Source organism: Lissotriton helveticus, chromosome 5_1 (assembly GCF_964261635.1).
Source record: "Lissotriton helveticus chromosome 5_1, aLisHel1.1, whole genome shotgun sequence".
In the NCBI taxonomy this organism is placed as follows: domain Eukaryota; kingdom Metazoa; phylum Chordata; class Amphibia; order Caudata; family Salamandridae; genus Lissotriton; species Lissotriton helveticus.
The window spans coordinates 751,986,456-752,011,894 of NC_136065.1; the positions used below are offsets into that span (position 1 = coordinate 751,986,456).

General features: G+C 47.2%; 1 protein-coding gene across 2 annotated transcripts in view; it reads left to right on the forward strand.

Annotated features, from left to right (window-relative positions):
* Positions 1 to 25,439, forward strand: part of NOLC1 (nucleolar and coiled-body phosphoprotein 1) — a 429,768-nt gene that overhangs the window by 390,214 nt on the left and 14,115 nt on the right. The window lies entirely within an intron of this gene.

The following is a 25,439-nucleotide window of genomic DNA, read 5'->3' on the forward strand; positions in this document are numbered from 1 at the left end:
GGCACTCTAGACATAGCCTGGTGTTGTCTGGACTCTGCTTCTATGCTTTCCGACACAGATTCAGAGCTCTGTTTCTGGTTTTTGACAATTTTCCAATGTCTTGTAACGATTTCAGCAGTGTGCTAGGGAGTGATGTCCCCATCCAAAACGACAGGTTCAAAGCCATGCAGCAACTGAGGGAAGCAGATGTCGGTCACGGACCCGTATAAGGTTGGTCTTTGGAGTCTTTGCTTGGGCGTGACTCTTTAAGTCGTATGATAAGTGCATCTTCATGTACCCAAAGGAGTTTTGAGACATAGTGACAAAGCTGTATGTCGCACCATACAAAAAGGCGCTGCCTTTGAGTAGTTCCTACTCACACTTAAAGTTGTGGGCTTGGACTCTGTCCCAAAGCTGCTTGCGCTCAACTTCACACTCAAAGTCCTCTACTAAGTCCTGGCCGAAGCATAAGACTCGAGCCTATCCCATCCTCTAACGCCAAAGAGAAGGCACAAGGGCATCACAATCTCAGTTGCACCCCCTCAAGCTCTCCAGCCCCGGAACAGATTCCCCAGTTGGTCCTGACGCACTTCTAATTTCCAGAGACATCGTTGACCCCACAAATTTTCAGTGCGTTTCCTGCTCCCTCTTGTACGCCTTGGGGTGTCATGGAAATGAAGGAACATTTAGTCAAGTTACAATGTACCCGTTCTGAATCCGGTACAGACTTCTGCTTCGGCCTCACATTGTCCCTCCACCTGTACTAATACCACCTGTACTGACGCCACTGATATGAAATTACAAAAGCACAACCGGTCGTCATGCACTGTGATTCTGCGTGCATCTGGCACATCCCAGAAGAGGCTCTTTTTAACCTTTTGGTTTTTCCTCTGATCATGTACCAGGTACCCCAGGATGTTGAATATGATGTAGGAAATAGTTAATATACTGATGATGCCTTATACATTGAGTTACAGAATGCTAGTAAGCTTGACACGTACCCTGAGACGAAGCTTGGCTCCCCATTTGGGCCATCAACTTAAGATAGTGCTTCATTTGCCTGGTGGTCTGCAGGGCAGCTGAGGCACTGAAATTCAGCCATCTTCCATTGAGATCAAACCTAATGTTCAAACAGATTTTTACAGCTTGAACCAGTGAGTTGTGAGCCCGTACCTCATTTTAATGATGGCCCACTCTTACTTTGGTTGAAGGCTACTTGGTTAAAGCCTTATTCTTGCCTATGCCCACCTGTGAATATGCCAGTAAACAGATGTCACAGACCAGCTCCCGGTTACCTGGATTTTCTCACCCAGCACCCCACTGGAGATAGTCTTATTTTACTGGCCTCAACCGGTGAAGTGAATCCAAACTGATTGTTACCACTCTGCTGGATAGGGAATACAACTGGATGGATGATTTCGGCAAGTGCATATTTTCTTCTGCCAAACTTGCATTTAGTGCCTGTAAGTTCTATTTGTTTGCTAGACATTAAACACATGCCCTTTGGGATGTTGCAAGCAGGCTTTAGCCAGCAGTCCCAGAAGTCCCTAGGGCCTCTTCACAGGCATTTCACTATGGACAAGATGTGGCCAAATACATTAACCACCCACGTCTAGATACTTTGAATTGCCTAGAGAAGTCAGTCAGTAGTAGTATTGCCCTTTGTCAACGCACATAGTTGTGATCCACAGAATTCTCCAGTGATATATGAACCTCTTTCATTGATATGCCTTATGAGGGGTCCCACCTTTTCGGCAAGAAGGCGTGCATTATAGTGCTTTAAAGACAACAGAGCCACAGAATGCCCCTTAGGGCTGTTGACCCCTGTCAAACAGTTTCTAAATAAATTCGGAATATTTAGAGCTATTCTAGAGGGTTCGGTATAGACGAAGAGCCTTCTCACCTATCATGCAGCAGCTCCAGAGATGGCAATCATTTCAAGGCCGTGGACTCTGGTCTGACAAGCAGTGGGCATGCCAGCGAAGTCACCCGAAAAAGACTTCTAGCTACAAATTCCTTACCTTAAAATATACCTCATGCGTCATACTAGATCTGGAAATATTTAGTGAGCAGTCCCCCTGCGCGCCGGTAAGTGTTGTTGTTCGGCTCCGCGTGGTGTCATCTAGGATGTGATGCCCTTGGTGCCTATATAGGCGCCCCACCAGCCTCCTGACGTCAGTTCTTTTCTTTCCACGCCAGCGCAGCTACACTCAGTTGCTTTCTGAATGATCTTTTTTTGACCCTTTTGTTGAAGATTTTTAAGACATTGTCTCCTGGTGTGGACGTCCTACTCAGGCCTGGTCCAAGCCCTGCACAGGGGTTCCTGTGAATGGGACTATTGCCTGCCGTCATTGCCCTGCCCCAGAAGACCTTAAATTCCTCCTCTAGCATCCCATTCCGGAGAGCCTAATGGATCAAGCCTCCACTTCCAGAGTAAATCTCGGCTAATTACCTACCACTCCACAGCACAGGGAATCCAAAAGGCTGGATGCTTTAGGAACAATTATGTTTTCGTTCTCCAGCTTGGCACTGCGGTGAATGAACACTGTGTGTCTTTTGAGTCAATGCTCCCATTCAGCTCTGGGATTCAGTTTGCTCATTGATCATCATGGGCATCCAGTAGGAGGCAGGATACTTCATCTGCACCACTGGAGGTCAAAAACATCCAAACGCTGCGTTCCCAAGATTGTCTTAAGGGGCTGGTGCTTCCCCTTTGTGACTACTCCTCCACCCATGCCACACACTTGCGACAGGCTGACAGAGGACCACATCTAGTTGCACTGCCAGTAAGTGGCAGCTGTCTTGGTCAAGGGAGCCATAGAGAGGGTACTAGCATCCGAAGTAGGTTGTGGTTGTTATCCCCACTACTTCCTGGTGCCCTAGAAGGACGGAGGCCTTCGTCATGTCCTAGACCTACACCCTCTTAATTTCTTCCTGACAAAGGAGAAATTCAAAATGCTCACACTCACTCAAGTTCTGCCTGCCCTGGACCCAGGAGACTGGATGGTAGTGTTTGACTTGTGGGGATTATACTTCACATTCCTGTCCTGCCTGCCCACAGAGGTTACCTGCTGTTCACAGTAAGCCACAAGCATTTTCAGTTCACTGTGCTCCCCTTTGGCCTTACCAGTGCCCCTCGTGTGCTCACCAAGATAATGGAAGTGGTTGCAGTTAATCTGCCCAGATCAAAGGTGCCAGCCTTCCCCTGTCTTGACAACTGGCTGATAAAGGCAGGCTCGCCCCAGGCGATCGTCTCCCACCTCCAGACCACAGCTGATCTGCACTCACTGGAGTTCATTATCAATCACACCTGACCCATTCTCAGACCGCTTCCTTTAATCAGAGCTGTTCGGGACACAGTGCAGTTTCGTGCTTATTCTCCTGAATGGCGAGTCCAGGATATTCAGGCTGTGATACCCATGTTTCAGCCTCTTCCCTGGATTTCAATGAGGCTGGTGTACCTAATGGCCTTCTGCACATTGCTTGTGACAATGCCTGCTGGCTTATGCAGGCTCTGCAGTGGGTATTGCTGTTCGAGTCGGCACAGCATCAGGGGAATCTCTATGACATTGTCCCGATCTCGGAGAGCACTGCAGAAGATTTGCAGTGGTGGTTCATAAACTGCAATTGGGTCAGCAGCAGACCCCTCTCCCTTCCCCAACCAGATTTGACAGTAGTGACAGATGTGTCTCTTCCGGGTTGGGGTGGCCATCTGAGAGAGGTAGAGATCAGAGGCCTGTGGTCTCCAGCAGAATCTGGACTCCACTCCAACCTGTTGGAGCTCAGAGCGATCAGACTGCCATTGAAGGCCTTTGTACCCTTCATCAAGGGAAGGCTAGTGCAGGTGTTCACGGACAACACCACTGTCTTGTGATACTGCAACAAACAGGGCTGGGTGGGGTCGTGGACCCTCTGTCAAGAGGGCGTACGTCTCTGGACATGGGTGGGAACTTCAGGAAATTTCCTGGTTCAACACCTGGCAGGTTCTCTGAATGCCAGAGCGGACGAACGCGCTCAAACATACCTACTGACTCACGAATGGCATATCCAGCCCGAGGTCGTGCAAGGTTTCTTTTAGCAGTGGGGAGAATCTTAGTTAGATCTGTTCGTCATTGCCAAGAGCATAAAAAGGCAGCAGTTCTGCACACTGGAGTTTCCAAAGCAGCTCTCGCTGGGCGACGCTTTTTGTCTTGAGTGGAGCTCTGGCCCCCTGTGTGCCTTTCCACCCATACCACTCCTGCTCAGAGTTCTCAAGAAGACCTGGAACGACCGGGCCCAAGACATCCTTGTGGCTCCGGACTGGGCTCCGAGAGTCTGGTATCCCAAGCTGTTGAGCGTGACCATCGATCCCATGATCAGGCTGCCCCTTCAGGAGGATCTTCTGTCACAGCAGCAGTGAACGGATCTCCAGCCAAACCTGTCAACGCTACGCATTCTTTCATGGAGATTGAGCGGCGACAGTTGATAGCTTTTGACTTTCCACCCGAAGTCTTTACTGTTATATTGCCAGCTCGGCATCCCTCCACCAGCCATTATGCACAAGCCGTTGGAACAAGTTTGTGGCACGGTATTAAGACAAACAGGTTTGCCCTTTTCCGCACCCCTTTCCCAAGTTCTTTTCTTTATCCTTGCCACGGCCCAACAGGCCTCTGCATTGGGCATGCAGCATGGTTTTTTGTCTGCTATTTTTGTCTTTCTGTGGCTGCCCTCCCTCTTCAGGTCCCCTATTGTAAATAGGTTCTAAAGGTTTGCAATACTTATTGCTCCAGCTCCCTTCATAATAACTCAATGGGACCTTAACTTGGTTCTTACCTTTCTAATGTGTGCTCCTTTTGAGTCACTTCATACCTGCCCTCTTAAGCTTCTCACCATCAAGACTGCCTTTCTGGTGGCAACTACATGTTCTCGGAGGGCGAGTGAACTGCAGGCACTGTCTTTTCAGCCTCTATATGTCTCTTTCTTCCCAGACAAACTGGCCCTTCGGACCGCAGCATCCTTCTTGCTGAAGGTAGTCGCCCCATTCCACATGGGCCAGTCCATTACTTTGCCTACCTTTTACGCTTCACCTCATCCCTCTAAGAGGAGGAGAGACTCCACCGGCTGGACCCATAAAGAGCCTTGTTGTTCTACCTTGACCGCAAAAAATGGTTCCGGGTGGGCGATCAACTCCTCTTGAGATAAGTTGGAGCCAAAAAACAAAAACTAAGTCCTTGCAGAAACAAACCCATCTCCTGATGAATAGTACTCTGCATTAAGATCTACTACTCTTTAGCCAAGAAGCAACCCCCAGTCGGTTTGTGTGCTCATTCCACCAGAGCAAAGACTTTGACCACTGTGTTAGCACATAGAGTTCTGGTCCTGGACATCTGCCATAGAGCAACGTGGGGTTCACTGCATATGTTCATCAAGCACTACTGCCTGGACAGTCTGTCGAGATAGGCACTTTGCCTTTTCGGTCCTACAGGTCTTCCTATTCTAAATCAAGTTTGCAGACCCACTGCCGGATGCCAGTGCTTGGGTGTAAGGTCCAAGGTAAGGATTCTGCAGCTAGAAGTCTCTATCAGATGAACAAGTTACTTTGGTAATACCTTATCTAGTAGAGACTCTAGCGATCTCCTATTCTGTGCCAACCCACCCATCCTTCCCGCGAGTGGATTTGAAAGTACTGGGTTACTCCCGTTTCAGGGCCTCAGTTCCACACACATCAATGGTCCGTGTTCTCCGTGGCTCTACGCTCCTGATGCGAAAAGGACCTGACGTCAGCGCGCAGAGATAGTACCTATATAAGCACAGTGCTAGTCCTTTCCGATGCGGATGACCCCACGCAGAGCCAAATGGTGCCCCCTACCGATGCACAGGGGTACTGCTCCAGTCCAACACAAGGTGAATATTTTAAGGTTAGGAATCCGTGGCTAGATAGTCTCTACCAGATAATGTGTTCCAAAGGTAAGTACATTTTTTCTTCAGTTCTAAAATTCCTCTTCCCCTGCTACAGCCATCACCAAACCACTTTAGCTTGCCCTTTGTGGCACATACACAACCAGTGGGGGGCACTATTCAACTTTTCCTCCAAAGTTAGTGATACAGAACATCTGACAGTCGGCTGTTAGATTTTTCCAAGTGGCTATACCCTGCCTTTAGTCTGTGCCCTGTTCACTATTCCTCCCACTCTGAAGCAAATTGCAAAGTAGTACCCATCTATTCTGTTGCCTAAGGTGCAGATGTTGCTCTCCAGTGGTGCCATCAGGAGGTTATTACTCTCACTGTTTCCTCGTTTCAAGTTAGGGCATGGTCTTTTCAGGCCTATTCTGGACCTTGATCTTCTGAATGCCTTCCTGCTGAAGGACAGATTCAGAATATTCATGTGGCTTAGATACTGGATGCCCTGGTTCCGGGTGACTGGATCGTGTCCTTGGACCTGTGAGTTGCATATTTTCATATACGCATCAAGCATTCCCACACACCTATTCTGCAAATAAAGTTATTGCCAGGAAAAATTTCCGTTTGCTGTACTTCACTTCAGCAACCCTCGGGTGTTCACTAAATTGAGGGTTGAGGTCGCTCACTGTCTTCAGTGGTTGATGATACCAATTTTCCTGTACGTCAACGGCCAGTTGTTTAAAGGCGTGCTCACCACAGTCATGGACCACCTCCGGACAACAGTAGACCTGTTGACGACATTGGGGTTCACTATCAACAAACCAGGCTCTGCCTCCAGTCATTGGGTCAATCCTGGACACAGTGGGATTCAAGCTTTCTCTCCGCCACACAGAGTAAGGTAATTCAGGGCTAGTATCCAGATGCTTAAGGCACTGCCCTACACCACCTTTTTCATGGATACGTTTGTGCTGAGGACTTGGGCTACCTCCTTACCAAAAGTCTTGACTCCATTTCATGTTGGGCAATCCATTGCTCGATTAGCGTTCTGTACTCCCCTTCAGTAGAGGCTCCACCAGTTGGCTCAAAAAATAATTTAAGCCTCTTCATTGATGGTACCAAGGAGCATCGACCGGACAATCAACTTTTTGTGGCGTTCTCTGCAGCAGAGAAAGGGCAGGCAATGCAGAAGAGGACCTTGTTGAGGTGGATGGTCCTCTGCATTAGGATCTGCTACGCACTTTGGGAGAGCTGCCTCCGGACGTTCTGAGAGCCCATCCTACCAGGGCTAAGGCGGCTTCCACTGCGTTGGTATGTGGAGTGCCTGTTATTGATATCTGCAGGCTGCAACTTGGCTTCAGTGCATACTGCTTTGACAGCCAGGTCTGGAGGGAAGAACATTGTGCCTGCTCATTCTTGCTAAACTTTTTGGTCTGACTTCACTCCACACATGCTTGACCTGGGGAGGCACTGCTTTTGTTAGATGAAGAATGTGCTTTTAGAATTATTTCTCAGAAGAACAAGTTACTTCCCTTTGGTAATGCTACGTTAGAGGCATGTGTGGCTACAGATGCATATGCTGTGCATACTGGAAGAATTATTCTCGAGTCATGAAGTACTGTGACTCCTTCGCTTGCTTGCAATGTGCATGGTCATCAGCTGCATTAATAGATTGTTTTCTTGCTGCCATCAGGCTAGAACTGTGCTCCAGGTCGATGCTGTCAGAGTTCTGTTCGGTCTTCACGGTTCCTTGCCCTCCAAAGTTATTGTATTCAATTGTGCTCTCCTCCTCTTGTTTCGGGTCAGTATCTGCAGTTTCATCGAGGGGCAGAGATGAGTTTGGCCTTGCCTGTTGGGATCTCTTTACCTTTCACTCGATCTACTCTCACCATTCCTCATCTGTGATGAACTGGACAGCTGTTCGATATTTCCGTCAGTGTCACATACAATACCTCAGGGCCAACCTCCACCAAGTCTGTAATCTTCTTCTTTGACATGAGCACGACAAGGCCTCTTACGATGCTCAAAATACTATTTGAGATCACCAGACCCTTCAACTCGAGCACTCTCGCAGTAGCAGCCAAGTTACCCCAGACCTCTTCGCCACCCAGGATGTCGAGGAGGAACATAATCCAGATTAGTCGGTCGCTGGCGAGCAGGCTTTTTTTTGCCTGAAGAGATTTCTGGCTCTGATCCAGAGATCAAAGACCTTCCATCGACCTAATAGGTCATAAGTACAGCTCCTTCTTCCCTCTCCCGAACTTCCACCCCACAAGGGGCGTTCAACCACTCTGGACCCACAGAGACAGGCTTCTGTGCCACCACTGCCTTCAGGCTATATTAGGCACCAAGCCTCGACTTCAGAGCCTGCGCCCAGCTTTGGCTCAGCACGGTAGAAAGTCTGTGAACAAATCCACCCGTCTTCTTCCTGAGCTTGGTCTGCCTTTCCCCTCCGGCAAACCAACCAGGCCTCCAGCATCATCATCCCCACCTCCTTCTCTGCCTGACCCACTTTCATGCACATCACAGGGTCACCACATTCTGACCTGGACAAACACAGCCGAGTGGGGGACCATACAACATGCCCCCACAAGGAGACCCATGGGATTCTTATGATGTGGATCCACCAGGGGATACAAATTCTGACTTTATCCTGCCTGCTTTTTGCAACAACCTCAACGCCTACCATGAGGTCTTGGGTAGGGCAACTGCATATTATAGAGTGGAAATGCACAAGGAGCCTGACGAGGAGGATTTCCTCTCCAAAACTCCTCCCTCTGCTCACCATTCGACGCAGTACCTGCCCACGTTGAAAGAGATGCTCAAACTTGGTACTCAAATTTTCAAGGAGCTGGTTAAGGGTCAAAGTTATTACCCTCCCCTTCACCCCAATTCGATACAAAATATAAGGCTTCTGCTGAAGACCCCACATACTTTAGGGGCCAACTCCCTCCCTCCCGATTCCCTGGTGATGCATACTGCCTAAAATCGGCAAGCAGACAAAGCACCGTTGATGCTCCTCTGCCAGACAAAAAATCCATAATGAATAGATGCTGCTGACAAGTGTGTCGTGGTGCAGTCTGCAAATCATTGGTTAATTGCCAACTTTTATCTGCCTGCTTTCCAGGTACCACCGAGCCCACTGGGAGGGAATGGAGGAGCTCCTCCAACATCTCCCAGAGGAGCACCAGAAGAGGGGACACAAGCTGGCGCCAGACCACCATTAGGTGTGCCTTAGATTGCGCTGATACAGCTGCGTGGGATATCCACTCTAGCATACTCCTTCGCAGACAAGCCTGGCTCTGTGTCTCTGGCTTCAATCTGTACGTTCAACAACATCTCCTTTACCTGCCGTTTGATGGGGCACATCTCTTTGGGACCCAGGTTGATGAGATGTTGGAGAAATATTTTTAAAACAGACGGCAAAGGCCATTGATCCCCTACAAACACCTACCCCTCATGGGTGCTTTTGCCACTCACTGTATCGTGCAGGCTCCAAGACCACTTCCCTCGAAGCCTCCATGTGTTTTCAGTATCAGCCAGCCCAACTGACCTCCACAAGTGGCTACCTCAGGAGTGCCTACCTAGGGGTTCATGCCTACCTTTGGAATAGCGCCAAAGGTAGAAGCAAAGTTGGCTCCCCAGCCAAGCAATGACTTGCCACGTCTCCCCTTGGATCGCACTACATCTGTTGGTAGATGACTTTTGATGTTCTTACCTGCTTGGCAAGACTTCACCTTAGACCAGTGGGTCTTAGAAATCCTTCAACACATTTTCTGCACGGAGCTTATCTCCATACCAAACAACACAAATCCCCGTATACATGCCCCTTCCCTGAAAGATCATCGCCTGCTTCGGGAAGAAGTTCAAGCACTCCGTCTCAAAAGAGCTATAGAGCCTGTACCACAGCATCTACAGGGCTGAGGGTTGTATTCCCACTACTTCCTCATTCACAAAAAGGACTGGTGTCTCAGCCCCATTGTAGACCTCAAGCGCCTGAACGAGTACATCCTGTCAGAACATTTCAACATGGTAACTCTTCAGAATGTAATTCCACTGCTACAACAAGGTGATTTCATAGCAGCACTGGATTGCAAAGACGCCTATTACAACATCCTGATTCATCCAGCGCATCTGCGTTACCACGAGTTTGTGTTACGTGACAAACACTACCAGTTCAAAGTGCTGCCCTTAAGGGTCACCACCGCACCTCATGTTTTCATCAAATGCTTTGCAGTAGTAGCTGCGCACCTGCGGAGACACGGCATCCATGTATTCCCATCCCTGGATGGTTGGGTTATGACGACAAATGCAACAGTAGTGCTGTGCACACATTCAAGCCACAATAGACCTACGCAAGCTGGGCTTTACCATCAACTCTGTAAAGCCCCTTCAAATGTAACCCTATTTGGGGGCCATCCTTAATGCAGAGGTCAGCAAAGCCTATCTGTAAGAGGTTGGCTTAGTATATGGTGCTCACTTATGTAAGTGTAGCACCCTGCACTAATCAACACAACCCTTATGGTGATTTTAGTGGTCTTAGACAACCTTAGAAAGCTCTCTAAGTGGTAGCTGTGGAGAGCAGCCTTCAGGCTTAGGCCAGGAGTGTAAAGCTGCTTGGTTTACCAGAGCTTAATCTTATTTGTATAGGTTAAGTGAAAAAGAACCACAGTGCATTTATAAAAATGTGTATTTATTGTAAGACACTCACTAACACACTGTGGTAAATAAATAAATAATACCTTATTTTTGACTAGACATATAACATAACAGATAGCTCAATAAATAAGAGTCAAGATTCGAGGTAGTAGGAGTTTTGCAGGTTTAATACAGCATAAGGACAGGAACAGGACAACCTGCATAGGAATAGGATGACAGGACCCAGCAGCTGCTGGGGCTGGATCTGGGATGAGCGCGCTGACTTTTAATAACAATACATGAGCATATATACATAACGCAAACACATAGCATTACATTGCAGTAGGCGTAGCAGTGGGTGGAGCAGAAGGTGTGACGCGTAGCAGTCGCGAAAGATAAGGGCGAAAGTAGGTGTAACTGGGCGTATACATAGACATGTGATGCAAACGTAACAGAATATGTCATGAATGGGGCGGAAACCATGGAGGGGGCTACCTAAGGAGCCGGGACCTCTAACCTGATGGTGCGCGCAAACTAGCAATGACGTATCACTAGGAGAAGCTGGGGGCTATGAACTCTGTGCTAGGAGCAGAGACTGAAGTCTGGAGAGTCAGGGCGACATGTACCTAAACAGTATCTAGTATCTGATGTTTAGAGAACATGTTGATATAAACTAGAAGTCAGGAGAGGAAAGGCTAACTTGATTCTAAGACTGGACCGTGCATTATTCTACATGTAGTGCGTGATGAAGAATATTAAATGACCATTAAATGCAGTATTTCTCTAACGTGGAGACGTGAAGGCTAGACAATGACGGAAACTATTGATGCAGTTCAGTAGCTTAGGAATGCAGAGAAGGATAACTGGAATTATAACATATTCTTGGCAGACTCAGAGACTGAGCCAGGCTGGGCCGGGCACTGCGAGGCAGGAAGTAAGTGAAGGGTCGAGGATACAGGTGGGGGCTGTATCGCTCCTCAGCGAGGCTTCAGGAGACAGGAGCTGAATCTGGTGTCCAGGCCCTTTTGAGGCCTAGAAACGGGAACTTTACAATAGAATAACGTGCACACTGAGAAACGTGGCAACGTAGCTTTACATAGGCCTGATATTCGTAGTATTCACGAAGACTGGAAACTGGCATACTAGAGGTGGACACAACTGTAATTGCGTCATTAATCGAACATGGGGAACGCATATGCATATTTAATCATGCACACATAACATATGATGGATGACACGTAGGGACACAGAACATGGCAAAATTTACTTTTCCACATTCCCTCCTTGTCACTACGTTTCCATCAGGAAACATCAATATTCATGATACCGTCTATCATTTCATACAGTATCATTTGCTCGTCTCGAATTATCCTGGAACGGGATGTAGAACGGGGCTTGGGACTAGGAATACAAGAGGTAGCACAAATGCCGCAAATCGCAGGGCCACATTGTATACAGAGGCAGCAGCTGAATATGATCGCTACTGTAATACCTAGAAAGGACAATATTTTCCATCCCCATGCGGAAATTATATTCCAGAACCAACCGGACCATGTCCAGGTGCCTGGATCTTGGTGTATCAGATGGGCAATTTTATGGAGTCTGGTTATAGCTGAATAAACAGACGGCGCGTTATTTGGAATGAAAATGCAGCAACTAGATCCGATGACTCTACAGGCCCCGCCCCTATCGGCCAGTATGACGTCAAGGACGAGACGATTCTGTAAAACGACAAATCTCATAGCAGATTGCTCTTCGGTTAAGTTACCTAGAGCAGAGGCAGTCTCATTTACTACAGCTTCAAGGGTTCTGGTTAACCTACGGATCAGTTTACTATTCTGGATAGGTCCTATAAAGAAAAAGAAACCTCTGTTGAAATCTGTATACTGTTCTAGAGCAGTTTCAGTATAATCGACAATTGGGGACTCCCTTTTATGTCTAATGTGTACTAGATGTGTATTTCTATGATAATCAGGTGGGGCTAGGAAAACTGGTGGCAGTAGGAAGGCAATGTAACAGGTTCCCTCCCAATCGAGGGGCAGACGAACATATGCGGTTTGACCACAAATAAAATAAGAATGACGTGAAGCTTTGAAGATAGATTTCCCACTGTCACTATACTTGACAATAGTAGTACAATCACTATGTCCTACATGTACGGAACCATTATTTCGGACACATAATTCGCCTTTGACTGGCAGTACTGAAATAGCAGGTAAGTCTGGAGTAGTATCAGACTGAACATTCAGGACCATGAAATTCGACGAATAGTTTCCTAGATTATATACTTCATTTTCTAGATCTAAACCTGTTCTGTGGGGAAGACCTTGCTTGTCTGGAAAACATGTACTGTTAAGAAAAGACATATCTGTTGAGGATGACGTTAACGTGGACCATGCTCCACACGAACCATTATGTGAAAACGGATAAGGAAAAAGTGGCAGAACTCCCTTCGGTATCTGGAAAGGGGGGAGTCGACCACACACCCAACAATTAGTGGCATTGCTGGACTGGTGTGAGTAATGTAACATGCGGATAAATGAGTTATTTCGCATGGTGAGGCGGTAAGAGAGTTCATGAGGGGGCAGGTCACTAAACGTGTGCTCTACTGTAGCATTAGCAGACTTATTTACATGTGAAACTGGGAAACATAGGTAAAATGCATAACTGGTGCAGGAAATCATAATGCTGAGAAACAATATGAAACATAGAAAAACGATACATCGGATTGAGTTTTGACTAACTCTCTCACTATGGGGGTCTATTTTATACATGTCAGAAACAGTCTAACCGTTTCACCTAGGGGAGGACTTAGACAATCAAACTGACTGACTTATTTTACTAGACCGGAGTTTTAGCTTGTACTCCTGTTGCGGAGTTTTCTCTAACAGGGGAGGGGTTGTAGCAATGTCTTTTGCGGGACAGTCCTTGAGAACAATGCTTTGGCAATCCTTCAAATCCTGGGAAATGTTCTTTAAGACGGGTTTCAATCCATTAAAAAGTTTGACATGAGAAAGGTGCACCCAGCCTTTGCGTCCTTCCAACTTCACGGCTGTACGGGTGGTGAGGAGGACCTGTCGGGGCTCTTTCCAACGAGGCTCCAGCGGACTTGATCTGTCAAAATTGCGGACCATCACCATGGATCCTGGAACGATTTCGTGCGGTGCCACCTCGGTATTGTCTGGAAATGCGGCGGCAACCTGTGAACGACATGAGTTGAGGGCAGACATCAAGGAAGCTAGGTAATCTGTCAGCATATTACTTGAAACATCGGTAATACTTCGGGGTCTAGGAGTACCCCACATATTAGGGGGGCGGCCGAATACGACCTCATACGGGGACAGACCTGATCTGGAATGTGCGACCATGCGCATATAAAACAAAGCGACTGGCAGAGCTACTAGCCAGTCCACACCTTTTTCTTTACACACTTTTGCAATACGGATTTTCAGGGTCTGGTTATGTCTCTCTACGAGACCGGCTGCTTCAGGATGGCGTACACAATGGAACTTCCACTGGTACCCTAGCAAAAGGGAAACATGCTTCATGAGTTCAGATGAGAATGGCTGGCCGTTGTCAGAATATACGACTCTAGGGAGTCCATAACGGGGGAAGAACTCACGAACCAACTGCTTGGCAGTGGTCGCGGCTGTGTAATCTGGGACTGGATATGCTTCTGTCCACCTGGACAAAGCGCATACAACTACAAGGACATACTTGAAACCTCGACATCGCTCCATCTGAATATAATCCATCTGGAGGACTTCAAAAGGGTGGTCAGGAGGCTGGAATCCACCTTGTTCCACCGGGACACTTTTACCTGGATTAAACTGACAACATATCATACAGGTACGGACTTTCTGCTTGGCTGCAGCTCGTAAATGCTTGTTGAACCAAATGTTCTGGATACTGTCTAACATAGCTTTTTCTCCTAAATGTGCTGGACTATGTGCGGTATTAATAATGACTTGAACCATAGAGTCGGGGAGAAACCATGTGGCTCTACCCTTCGTTAACCATCCTTGATCTGTCTGGACCCCTCCTTGTTCGGACCATTTCTTGATTTCTTCAGGAGTAGCATGTAACTGTATGTCTATGACATCTTGTGTAGGGTCCTTAACTGTCATACATGTGGTCGGATCTGGAGTATGTGTCTGATTAACTGGAATGTCTAGAGTCTGTGCTGTAAGTTTGGCTGTGCGATCTGCTAGATCATTACCTTGGGAAATAATGTCAGTAACTTTCGTATGTGCTTTGCACTTCATGATAGCGATAGATGTCGGCAAATGTATGGCATCTAACAGAGCTTGAATAAGGAGACCATGCTGAATCTTGGTTCCATGAGAAGTCATGAAACCTCTCTCCTGCCAGAGCACTCCGAAGTCGTGTACAACTCCAAATGCATAGCGTGAATCTGTGTAAACATTAACTCTCTGGTTCTTGGCATGTATACAGGCTTGTGTCAGAGCAACTAGCTCTGCTGCTTGAGCGGACAGGGTGTCAATACGGTGTGTTTCAATAACTTCAGTGTCAGTAGTCACTGCATACGCGGCGACTAGTTCTCCTGTACTTGTTCTCATACATGAACCATCCACATAAAGTGTCAGGTCGGGATCTGGTAACGGAATATCTGTCAGATCTTGTCTTGGCTTTGTCGTAATGTTAACTACTTCCACGCAATCATGTGTGGCTGGACTTGAATTAACTGATGGTAACAGTGTAGCAGGATTTAAAATGTTGCAGCGTCTGATTTCTATGTGTGGCTGGAACAGTGTCAATTCATAACCTGTTAAACGTGCAATTGTCAAGTGCTGAGTTTGTGTTCGGTTTAAAAGAACTTCCACAGAGTGTGGAACTTGTACTGTCAAGGTATGTCCTAAGACTATGGAATCACTTTGTCTGATAGCTAGTGCTGTGGCTGCAACTGACTTGAGGCACGCAGGCAGAGCCTGGGCTACAGGATCTAATGTGCTCGAAAAATAAGCACAAGGCTTGTATTGTCCTGCTTGATCTTGTGTAAGAACAGATAATGCTGTACCTTCGCGTTCAGTAACGAAAAGTGTAAAAGGCTTACTGTAGTTCGGTGTAGCTAGAACTGGAGCTTGGCATAGGGCTTTCTTTAACTCATTGAAACTAAGTGTATGTTCAGATGTCCAAGGGAGGACAGTCGATACGGCTGCCTCCTGTGTCGTTAACTGTATCAGTGGTTTGGCTAGAAATGCATACTGGGGAATCCATTGTCTGCAGTAAGAAGTGAGGCCGATAAAAGCACGTACCTCCTTCTGGGTCTTGGGCTGAGGAAGACTCGCTATTAACTGGATACGGTCTGGTGTCAACTGCCTACCCCTCTTGGACAGTAAGTGTCCTAAGTAGACCACTTGCTGGACACAGAATTGAAGCTTCGAAGGGGACACCTTGTGCCCCATCTCGGCTAGGAAATACAAAACTGTAAGGGATGCTCGCTCGCAAGCACGTTCAGAACGGGCTGTGATCAGTAGATCATCGACATACTGGAGCAGGGCAGTGTCAGTTGGCATGTGAATGTTGTCTAGTTGTCTCTTGAGTGCTTGACTGTAAATACTAGGACTTTCTGTGAAACCTTGAGGAGCTCGTGTGAACATATAGCTCCTTCCATTTAAACAAAATCCGAAAAGAAACTGGCTGTCTGGATGAATAGGGACACTGAAAAATGCGTTCTTGAGGTCTATGACAGTGAAGAACGTGGCTTCGGAATCAATGGCTGTCAATAGGGAAGAGATGTCTGGGACAACTGGGTACTGCGGAATAATACATTTATTAAGCTCTCGTAGGTCAATCACTAATCGATATACTGGGGGTGCATTTGGATCAGTACGTTTCATGACTGGAATGATCGGAGAATTACATACATTGGAGTCAGTTTCTACAACCACTCCTTGAGCCATGAGCTCGTCAATAATTTTGGATAAGGCTGCTACAGCCTCAGGTGGCAATCTGTACTGTCTGATTCGTGGTAACACTACACCTGGCTTGAGAGTCACACGATAGGGTGTGATTTGCATGTAACCTACGTCAGTTGGACCTTGCGCCCATAAGTGCTGCGGAACATTAGACAGTCTTGAATCAAAATCTCGTAATACATAGTGACCCTTGAAGTCACGTAGGAACAATCGTATTCCCTCTGGGGAACAGCATATCACTGCACCTAACTCTTTCAGTGTCTTAATGCCTAATAGGTTTTCTGGACATGACTTAGTAAGTAACAGATCAGTAGTGCGGGACAATGGACCTACTTCTAGAGTAACTGGTTTTGAAATCTCATTTACGATAGGTTTTCCTGAAAATCCAAGGGAAACATTTCTTGAGCCTGAGAGCGGAGCCCCTGGAACTTCGGCATGACTAATTGTGGTCCTACTTGCCCCTGTATCAATCAAAAACTTTCTGTCTTTCCCTAATACTTGACTGTGAACATAGGGACCTTCTTGATCTACAGGTATCTCGATGAGAGGCAAGCCTACCTCCCTCTCTAGGCTGTTTCATGAATACTGCTGGTACTCTGGATACTCAGACTGTGCATACTGGTACATCTGCGATGTAACATGCTGTGTTGCAGCAATAGGCTGCGGTGCGGTAACTGTCTGTGGTGCATTCTGTGGCTGAGGAATCTGGGAAACTTGTTCTTGTCTAGGCGGACGTGGTCTTTCTTTAGTCTTACCAGTAGCTATGTTGTGTTTCAGAACTGCACACTCATTTATGAAATGACCTGGCTGTTTACAATAATTGCAATTCCCTTTAACGGGAGCTGCAGGATGACTGGCTTGATTCGGACCCCTCTTCTGACTGTCTTGAGGAACAGATTGTGCAACTAGTACTTTCATTTTCGTGTCTTTCATACGTTTTCTTTCGTGTTCTTGCTCTTCTCTGATTCTATTCTGATGATACTGAAGCATTTGCAACATCTGGGACGGGGTATTAGCTTGCCAGGTACTTTCGACTTTCAAAACTCGATTTTTAATTTGTGGACTTGAATTCTCGACTAATTTGGTAACAAAAAGGTGAGGGTATGACTCACTACTTGTCTTGAGGCCACTGTTGATGCTGAAACATTTTTCAAATCTAGAATAAAAATCACTAATATCCTCATCTTGCTTCTGTTTACAGGCTGAGATTGCATCCCAGTCTTCTTTTCTAGTTGTCAATAATCTAGGTAAAACTTGTATTAATAATTCTGGTAATTCTTTACATTTATCTCCAAGACCGGTACCTGGTACTCGTGCCTTGTCTTCGGCTTCTAGAACTGCCCAATCGATCTTTTTCTCTCCCACCTCCCATTCTTTTTCCTTGAGCTTTTCATACACCCCTGCAGGCAGCAGAACCTTTAACATTTTAATTATATCTGGGTATGTGTATTCTCCCATACGGAGCATGTCTTTTAATTCTCTATGGAACCCTGCTGGATCTTTGTCATGACAGGGAATTAATTTCTTCATCTCGAGGAGTTCCATCTTTGTAATCGGAGTGTATACAAACACTCGCTGCATTTCGCCACCCGTTCCTTTAACTGGGTGGACTTCTCGTAACGGATTCTGTCTCTCCATGTAAAATGGTTTACCTTCTGGAGGTGAGGCATGAACAAAATGCGGGTTCAAAAACGTCCTATATTTGTGGCGCTGTTCTTGAATGACACTAATTAAATCGGTACCTAAACCTTTCCATCTATACTGGAGTAACTCGTTCAGGATATCATGTAACGGGCCTGGATCAGAGTGTTGACCCTCATACAGAGTAATGAGGTGCTGAATCATATACATACCCACCAGTCGTTGTTCGGCTGGGGGCATTTTCAGAAACATTTGTACCACTATTTCGTCTGCAAAAGTGGTAGAATCAGTAATCCATCGGACTGCTGATCGGGCTAGTTCTTGTTCATGCATGGTACTTAACTCACTGTAACCGATTCGTGATTTCAGAATGTGATCGGTAGCTTGAAACACTTGTTCTAGAGAACCTTGTTCTGGTGCTGGATGATGGAAAGTAGACTTGTGTTCTAGGCGTAAATGGCGATCTGGAAATCTAGATTTTCCTACATACGCTATTCTGGCGGGATTCTCGTCCTCTACCTCTTCAGTATCAGAGTTACTTTCTTTCTCGCTTACTTGTGCTGCTTTACGCTGTTCGTGTATCTTTATTATTTCTCTACGGATTTTCTTGTACATACTCTCCATAGCACCGACGGTCTTGTGTTTACCCTCGGCTATATTATCACTCCACCTTGTCAGGATTTTCATTTCGGCCGGATCTTTAGACGGGTAATCTTGTTCTCTTATTAGACAATTGATCAGAAACCTTAATATCATGAGCTGGATCTCGGCTTTCCTTTGAGACATGGCCTCGCTAATACTTTCTGGATCATCTCCTGTACGGATGAAACGATATATTCTGTCTAGATCTTCTCTCATTTTCGGTAAGGTGACTAGATACTCGGCCACCTTTCTTACGCGGAATGAATATAAAACCATATTATCCTCGCCTGGGACTGGATCATAGCCGCATTCGGCAAGGGATTTTCTTATTTCTGCTACAGTCTGATGTCTAGGCGTACGCTGTGACGCTTGTGCATGTAATTCGGCTAACGTTAAACGCTTGTGTGGCGGCGGGGTTTGAGGAGTACCTCCCCCTGCGGCCCCTAAACTGGAGTCTAGGTCTACTGAGGCTCTTTGTCCTGGCAGAGTGGGAAATGGAAATGTAGGCTGGACTTGTATGACGGACTGGACCGGGGGTACCGTAACAGGTACTCCGGTGTCTGGAGGAGCGGGAAGTGCCTGATTTACAGGGACTGGTGGAGCGCGAACAGGATTTGCATATTCTGGGACTGTGTCGTCCAAATAGGACGAAATAAAAATATCAGCTGCGGTCTGTTTGTGACGTAACTTGGTCGGAACTAATGGTGGCGGGAAATTACTGGATGCCTCTGGGGTCGCTTTTGGCAAGCCCTCGGCAAGGAGAGGATACATATCCCTAATAAGGGCATGCCTCTGTCTGTCTGACTGTTCGGCTTTGACTTGTTCACCAATCTCGATTAGTTCTTTTTCTTGTGCTCGTTCTAAGGATTCTCTACTTAATTCTGACTTTCTGATTTCCTTTTCAGTTCTTTTATGAGCTTCTTTACGCCATAACTCGATGGCATCTTTCTGTGATTGTCTGGCTTTCTTTTTCCATAATGCTTCTTCTACTCGCATGATGCACTCGGCATCCCATGTACCCGATACGGGCCATCTATACTTTTCTTCTAACTGTTTGGTATACTCTACCCATAAATCTAGATACAATATGGCGCTTATGCCATGCTTCTGATACATAAAATGACCTGGACTGTCCCTCGGCGGAACAGGAACTGCTTCTTCTAACAAACCCTTTCTAGTTTTTAGCTGACGTAATCTCGAAAAGAGAGACATTGTAAACTTGAATCGGAACACAATACAATACACGAGGAACAATAACAATTGGGAGAACAATTCAGGCATACCACGACATTGGAAATACATTGAACAACATCATAACATAACAGTTCGGACAAAATATTACCTGGAATACTGAAAACAGAAACACAAGAATTTCTCGAGAACGGAACAGACTAGAGTTACTGGATGCACTGCTGAAACAGTACGGAACATACCGGTCCCATAAAGGGACGCATCAAGACCCGTATCCACCTAGGTGAACACTTCGTTTGTGAGTCTGTGTACCACCAACCCACGGACCAGAGTCAATTTAGATTGACCCTGTCTAGATACTACCCCAGTAATGGTACTCACCGGGCAGCAAGAACGGAAAGCCTCGGACTGGACTGGACTGCTACGACGACGGACGACGAACTTCGGACTTCAGTTACGGGTGGGCCTCCGGATACCTCGGACCTTGGACTCTTGGCTTGGGCTCTGGTCGGGACTCGCCGCGTTCCTCCACCGTCTCGTTTGGATGCTGGACCGCCTCCTCCGTCTCCTCCGTGGGCCTGAGGGATACTTGAAGCAGAAATATCTGCCGGTGCACAGAAGAGTTCCGTCACGACTGCAGAGGGTCAGGGGGTCGGCGTGGCTTCACCGACGCGTGGGGAAAGGGCAAGTCCCTATTCGGGCGCCATTATGTGGTAAATAAATAAATAATACCCTATTTTTGACTAGACATATAACATAACAGATAGCTCAATAAATAAGAGTCAAGATTCGAGGTACTAGGAGTTTTGCAGGTTTAATACAGCATAAGGACAGGAACAGGACAACCTGCATAGGAATAGGATGACAGGACCCAGCAGCTGCTGGGGCTGGATCTGGGATGAGCGCGCTGACTTTTAATAACAATACATGAGCATATATACATAACGCAAACACATAGCATTACATTGCAGTAGGCGTAGCAGTGGGTGGAGCAGAAGGTGTGACGCGTAGCAGTCGCGAAAGATAAGGGCGAAAGTAGGTGTAACTGGGCGTATACATAGACATGTGATGCAAACGTAACAGAATATGTCATGAATGGGGCGGAAACCATGGAGGGGGCTACCTAAGGAGCCGGGACCTCTAACCTGATGGTGCGCGCAAACTAGCAATGACGTATCACTAGGAGAAGCTGGGGGCTATGAACTCTGTGCTAGGAGCTCCAGACTGAAGTCTGGAGAGTCAGGGCGACATGTACCTAAACAGTATCTAGTATCTGATGTTTAGAGAACATGTTGATATAAACTAGAAGTCAGGAGAGGAAAGGCTAACTTGATTCTAAGACTGGACCGTGCATTATTCTACATGTAGTGCGTGATGAAGAATATTAAATGACCATTAAATGCAGTATTTCTCTAACGTGGAGACGTGAAGGCTAGACAATGACGGAAACTATTGATGCAGTTCAGTAGCTTAGGAATGCAGAGAAGGAGGACTGAACTGATAACTGGAATTATAACATATTCTTGGCAGACTCAGAGACTGAGCCAGGCTGGGCCGGGCACTGCGAGGCAGGAAGTAAGTGAAGGGTCGAGGATACAGGTGGGGGCTGTATCGCTCCTCAGCGAGGCTTCAGGAGACAGGAGCTGAATCTGGTGTCCAGGCCCTTTTGAGGCCTAGAAACGGGAACTTTACAATAGAATAACGTGCACACTGAGAAACGTGGCAACGTAGCTTTACATAGGCCTGATATTCGTAGTATTCACGAAGACTGGAAACTGGCATACTAGAGGTGGACACAACTGTAATTGCGTCATTAATCGAACATGGGGAACGCATATGCATATTTAATCATGCACACATAACATATGATGGATGACACGTAGGGACACAGAACATGGCAAAATTTACTTTTCCACAACACAATAATATCTCCTACCCGGAGATATAACACAATGCACATAATACTTTGCAATACAAACGGGTAAGTAGCACAAATACACAGTTGTCCCCATCGGGAAACGAAACCATATACTAAAATAGAGGGAAACTAATCCCAATTCAAGTCCAGACTGGACCCAGAAGATGTAGAAGACGTAGAAGTGCTGGGGAACCAAGGAACCACCCTAGGTAAGTACCCAGGAACCCCACGGAGGCCGTGTGCAGAGTGGAAACACGACTGCGTGCTCACTTTAGGTCAATGGGTAAGTCCTGATTGCAATTTTAAAGAAGGACCCTTTCCAATGGAGCCTGAAGAAACCTTGTGGAAGAGAGAAGGTTGGAAAGTTACCCCACCCGTGGATACCCTAGGAACCAGGATACCTAAACCAGGGAAGCCAGGTGCATCGGTGCAAAGTGACATCGGAAACCGCTGTTGAACCCAATGAAGGACGTCAGGAAGATGCAGCTGACTAAGAAGTTGAAAGTGTCCAGCGGAACCCCAAGGTGGGTTCAAGTTGAGAAGTACCTGAAAGCAGAGGGGACAGAGTCTATGCCACTCGGAAGTGACCAGGAGACATGGATGATGTCAAGAAATGCAGAAGAGTTGACTGTGACCTTGGAGCTGCAGCTCTGGGGACCAGGTGACGCTGTGAAGACTAGGCGCCTTTCACGAGAGCTGAAGGGTCATTATCCGTTGGGAGCACTAACAAACCTTGGCAACCGCAAACAATGTGGCAGGCGAAAAAGGTACAGTGTCTGGAGCAGTAAGGTCCAAGTGACTCACCACGAGCAGGGGAGTCGGAGTAGGCCCCGAGCAATCTGGGGAAGCCACTGGAATCAAGGAAGACCCTAGAGGATCCACAGGCCAGAGGCACAGGAGTTGCAAGAGGACCTCGAGCAGCTCACCCAAGATGCAGGCCTACGGTTCAAGGGATAAGGTGAGAACGAAGATCTTGGCTGCAGGAGATGCTTGAGGTTTTTGGAGCCCGAAGATCTCTGCTAAAGAGTCAACAAGCCTTGGCAACGGCAAGTCCACGCGGTGCACATGGGTTGGGTTTCTGCAGTTTAGAAGAGGGATACTGCCATCAAACTTGGTGTGAAGACAGTGCAGGCCTTGAGGGAGTTGTAGACCCACCACCTGTGTTGCCGAGCCTTACGGAGTCAGTGGGAGCCCAGGATCGGTATACCAGTCAGCTGTGTTGCAGTGCCTGCAGATGCAGGTAAGTGACTCCTTCACTTCAAGGGAGATTCCTTCAGGTGTCTTGGATGTCCACATGCCTTGGAAGGATCCTGTATGGAGCACATACACGGGCGTTGCAGCAGATTGCAGGACGATAAGACCAGGAGCCGCAGGAGTCTTCCTGGTTGCAGTCTTGGTGTCCAGCCAAGTCCAGAGCCTAGACGGCCGAAGATAAAGTGGTTACAGTTCTGAATCTTGTTCCATAATAAATCTAAGGACCCACCCATAGGTAAGCCCTTAAGTACCCTGAGAAAAGTGTCGGATGATTCAGGGGTTTCTACCAGAGGAGGGGTCGGACAGTAAGGAGGATTCTCCCATGTCTTTTGTCCAGTTTCATGTCAGAGCAGGAGCCACCTGTCCCTGAGCTGATTTGAACCGGAGCATGCAAAGAGGGCACCAAATGTGCCCTTCAAGCAGACTAAGTGGCGCTGCCAAGGGCCACACCCTGTCCTAATACACTAAATCCTGTCTGGGAGATGGTCACACCTCCCTATGACAGGATACCTATTGTCTTGCCTTCCCCTGCTCGAGCTTGGCTCAGCAGCAGGAGGGCAGAATCTTGTCTCTGGTCAGCAGCAGCCATAGTTTTCTGTCTGGGTCTAGAAGACTGGTACCAGGAGCACTGAGGGCCTCCCAGCGGTGCTTTACAGTGCATGGAATCATACTTCCCACACTGTTTACAGTGTGGGAGTATTATTCCAACATGTTTGATACCAAACCCGACAAGGTTCGTTACAGCCAGTTTAGAGATGGTCAACGCGCGATGACGCATGGCCTCTCTATGTATTGTAATGGCTGATGCACATATATAAAACGGGAGAATGGACTCCTAAGGTTGTATGGTGTTCTGCTCATGCAGAGGCATCCTCACACTTAGAACCAAGCCCCCTGGCTTCAGGATTGAAAGGCCTGTCTTTGGGATGACTTATAGATGTTAAGTGCAGTGACCTCAGATATAAGAAAACTTAGCATAACACTAGGCAAAAAGTGGGGGTAACCATGCCAGAAGGTTCCTACCTTCACTATCCCAGTCCAGCGATATCCCACAGTCATTCCATGCGTTGCTCCTTCTTTTTCAGCCAGATCAGCAGATCAGTCCGTACAGTTGTGCACCTCCCCGGCTTGATGGGCTCCTGCATCGCCTTAGTTCCCCACGCAAGGTTACACATGCGCCCGCTGCAGGAATACTTAACGCAATAGTGGTCTCAGATAGAGGGTTATTGGGATAACCTAATGTTGATCAGGTGCCGCACGCATCACGCTCTGCAGTGGTAGAACACCAACAATTTGTTGCAGGAAGGACTTTCTAAACCCAACTCCACCGATTATCATTACAATAGACTCATCTCTCACTGGATGTGGGGCAAATCTACAAAACCTGACTGTGCAGAATCAGTTGGATTCCAGTCACAGGGGTCTCCACATCAACTATCTAGATCTGTTAGCTGTCCATCTAGTGCTCAGCGCTTCCCTCCATAGTGGGCAAGGTAGTCCTTGTCCGGACAGACCGCATGACTGCCGTATATTACATGTAGAAGCAGGGCTCTCCACAGCTTTCTCAGCTAGCTCAGTCTGTCTAGCACAGGACTCCACCACAGGATCCACCTGCTGGAGGAGTCCCTTCCGAAGTGGACAAAAACTTTAATGACTCCCCTCAGTAGGGTGCTTCAGCAAGTCCACTTATGTGAACTCCACCTGCAAGCTCTCCATGAGTACTTCCAGAGATGGGGCTTCCCACAAATAGACCTGTTGTTATCTGCAGAAAACGCCAAATGCCCAAACCTCGCCTCCAGGTTCCTACACCCATAGTCTAGCGGAAATGCAGCATGGATGAACTGTTCAGGGATACTTGCCTGGCTTTTCTGCTTCTCCTGCTTCTTTCGTTTGTGGTTTGGAGGCTTCAGCAGACGTCCCTCACTCTCACCCTAGTGGATCCCACATGGGCTCACCAGTCCTGTTTCACAACTCTGCTCAAACTCCCTCTGGTCCCCCACGAGAGGCTCCCTAATGGGCCAGGCGTTCTCAAACAGCCCCATGTAGAAATCTGGCATCCAGATCTCTCAACCTTACGATCTGGCTTCTGACGTCATAGAATTTGGTTACCCTAATCCTTCACCTGAATGCATGATCATTCGCAAGGCAACATGCAAACCAATCACACAGGCCTACTATGTGATCAAGTGGAAGAGATTTGTGTACTACTGTTACTCAAAAGATCCTTTTGAAGCTACACTGCAGGACAATGTCTGCTACTTACTCCACTTGCAGGTTTCTGTTCTAGCCTTCACCTCCATACGCCTTTAAAATAGACAGCACATTTCTCTCTGCAGGGTTCCGGTCATTAAAGCTTTCAT